We start from the raw sequence: 3,266 nt of genomic DNA on the forward strand, positions 1-3,266 counted from the left end.
GAGGTCACACACACACACAACTGAACATCATTTTCTTGTCTTGAGGCATTTCCACTGAAGCTGGATCAGCCTGTAATTTCATTTTCCACTTTGATTTTGAGTATGATTACAAATCCAGACCTCCATGGGATATTCATTTTGATTTACATTGATCATTTTTATGTTTTATTGTTCTCACCACATTCCACTATGTAATGAATAAAGATTTGCAACTGAAATATTTCATTCAATGATATCTAGGATGTGGTATTTTAGTGTTCCCTTTATTTTTTTGAGCAGTGTGTGTGCATATACAGTACAGACGAAAAGTTTGGACACACCTTCTCATTTAAAGATTTTTCTGTATTTTCATGACTATGAAAATTGTAAATTCACACTGAAGGCATCAAAACTATGAATTAACACGTGTGAAACAACTGAAATTATGTCTTATATTCTAGGTTCTTCAAAGTAGCCACCTTTTGCTTTGATGATTGCTTTGCACACTCTTGGCATTCTCTTGATGAGCTTCAAGAGGTAGTCACCGGGAATGGTTTTCACTTCACAGGTGTGCCCTGTCAGGTTTAATAAGTGGGATTTTTTGCCTTATAAATGGTGTTGGGACCATCAGTTGTGTTGAGCAGAAGTCTGGTGGATACACAGCTGATAGTCCTACTGAATAGACTGATAGAATTTGTACTATGGCAAGAAAAAAGCAGCTAAATAAAGAAAAACCAGTGGCCATCATTACTTTAAGAAATGAAGGTCAGTCAGTCCCAAAAATTGGGAAAATCTTGAAAGTGTCCCCAAGTGCAGTTGCAAAAACCATCAAGCGCTACAAAGAAACTGTCTCACATGAGGAAAGGAAGACCAAAAGTCACCTCTGCTTCTGAGGGTAAGTTTATCTGAGACACTAGCCTCAGAAATCGCAGGTTAACAGCAGCTCAGATTAGAGACCAGGTCAATGCCACACAGAGTTCTAGCAGCAGACACCAGATACATCTCAACAACAACTGTTAAGAGGAGACTTTGTGCAGCAGGCCTTCATGGTAAAATAGCTGCTAGGAAACCAATGCTAAGGACAGGCAACAAGCAGAAGAGACTTGTTTGGGCTAAAGAACACAAGGAATGGACATTAGACCAGTGGAAATCTGTGCTTTGGTCTGATGAGTCCAAATTTGAGATCTTTGGTTCCAACCACTGTGTCTTTGTGCGACGCAGAAAAGGTGAACGGATGGACTCTACATGCCTGGTTCCCACTATGAAGCATGGAGGAGGAGGTGTGATGGTGTGGGGGGGCTTTGCTGGTGACACTGTTGGGGATTTATTCAAAATTGAAGGCATACTGAACCAGCATGGCTACCACAGCATCTTGCAGCGGCATGCTATTCCATCCAGTTTGCGTTTAGTTGGACCATCATTTATTTTTCAACAGGACAATGACCCCAAACACACATCCAGGCTGTGTAAGGGCTATTTGATCAAGAAGGACAGTGATGGGGTGCTACGCCTGACCAGAACCCAATCGATATGGTTTGGGGTGAGCTGGACCGCAGAGTTAAGGCAAAAGGGCCAACAAGTGCTAAGCATCTCTGGGAACTCCCTCAAGATTGTTGGAAGACCATTCCCGGTGACTGCATCTTGAAGCTCATCAAGAGAATGCCAAGAGTGTGCAAAGCAGTCATCAAAGCAAATGGTGGCTACTTTGAAGAACCCAGAATATATGACATAATTTCAGTTGTTTCACACTTTTTTGTTAAGTATATATTTCCACATATGTTAATTCATAGTTTTGATGCCTTCAGTGTGAATTTACAATTTTCATAGTCATGAAAATACAGAAAAATCTTTAAATGAGAAGGTGTGTCCAAACTTTTGGTCTGTACTGTATATGTATATATATATACACACACACACACATATACACATACACTGTATATAGCGGTTAATTATTGTTCTGGCTATGAGGGGCACTACTATGATAATAAAGTATTTGCATTAGCAGTCACTCAGGATATATAAGAAATCATGAATGTAATAAATGTGTTCATTGTAGTCTAGGACCCGCGATGACAGTGAGTGAATGGTAATAGTCCAATCAGTCTCATTATAGGTGTATTACATAAAGAAATTGCCTGTCCGGCTAAGACATCATTTACTTTTATAGGGTTGCTTCACTACAGCAAAATCAATAATGAAAGACATACAAATCTGCTTAAAATCTGCTCAAGTCACAGCTTGAAACATATCCCTCTGGAAAGCTTGCAAAGTGATGTGACCTATGTACCGGAGAACATCAGGAGTATGGGGGTTCAAAAGCTGTATGAATTTAATTTACTTCTTGTCAAAAGGTTAATATTTTACTAGAATATGTCCGGTGTGGAAATACTCCTGGATGAATCACATCTGACAATTTAGAGACTATAAAAACTCTGAATTTTTTGCCAAAGGCATATTATCACCAGTGTTTTCAAGGATGTCTTAGCACAGTGCTGTCAAAAATATTAAGCACATCTTGGAGTATCTACCTTAGCAGAAATAACAGATGTTAAGAGGTTTAACAACTGGAGGGCTGCATTTCCACTTAGACAAAAGGTCCAATTCTAATAACTAAGGAAAAAGTCAAGGTATTACTATGGAGCCCATTGAATAACCCTGCTGTGTTCTGTATCCCTCCTCTGAAACATTACCATTTTGCATTATCCCTGTAATATATACCATTATGTGAGCATTATACAGTATCAGTCAAAAGTTTGGACACATATGTTCATGCAAAGAGTTTCCTTGTTCATATTGAACTGTGCAAGTTGTAGATTCAGGCTGAAGATAGCATCATAACAATGGATCAAACATTTGTAAAACAAAAAGAATGTGTGTTAATCGGCACATTCCTCAAAGTATCCCCCTTTTACTCTGATGACAGCTTTTCGCCCTCTTGTTTTTTCTCAAGCAGCTTCATCAGTTAGTCACATAGAATGGCCTTCCAAAAGTCTTGAAAGAGTTCCCAAATTGGCAAAGCACTTGGTGATTGCTTTGGCTTCACTTTGTGGTCCAACTCTTCCCAAACCATCTCAATTGGGTTAAGGTCGGGTGATTGTGAAGGCCATGTAATCTGAAGCATCCCTCTCCTTCTTAGTCACATAGCCCTTACATAGACAGTAGGTAATAATAATAATAATACACTTAACAATTAGGCGGGAACATATAAAGACAATAAATTCAATGCAAGATAAGACAGTTTAATTAGGAGTGAGGGCCAAACATATGGACGCTAATTATGGTTTAGG

The sequence above is a fragment of the Ranitomeya imitator genome, chromosome 1 (genome assembly GCF_032444005.1).
Source record: "Ranitomeya imitator isolate aRanImi1 chromosome 1, aRanImi1.pri, whole genome shotgun sequence".
Classification (NCBI taxonomy): Eukaryota; Metazoa; Chordata; class Amphibia; order Anura; family Dendrobatidae; genus Ranitomeya; species Ranitomeya imitator.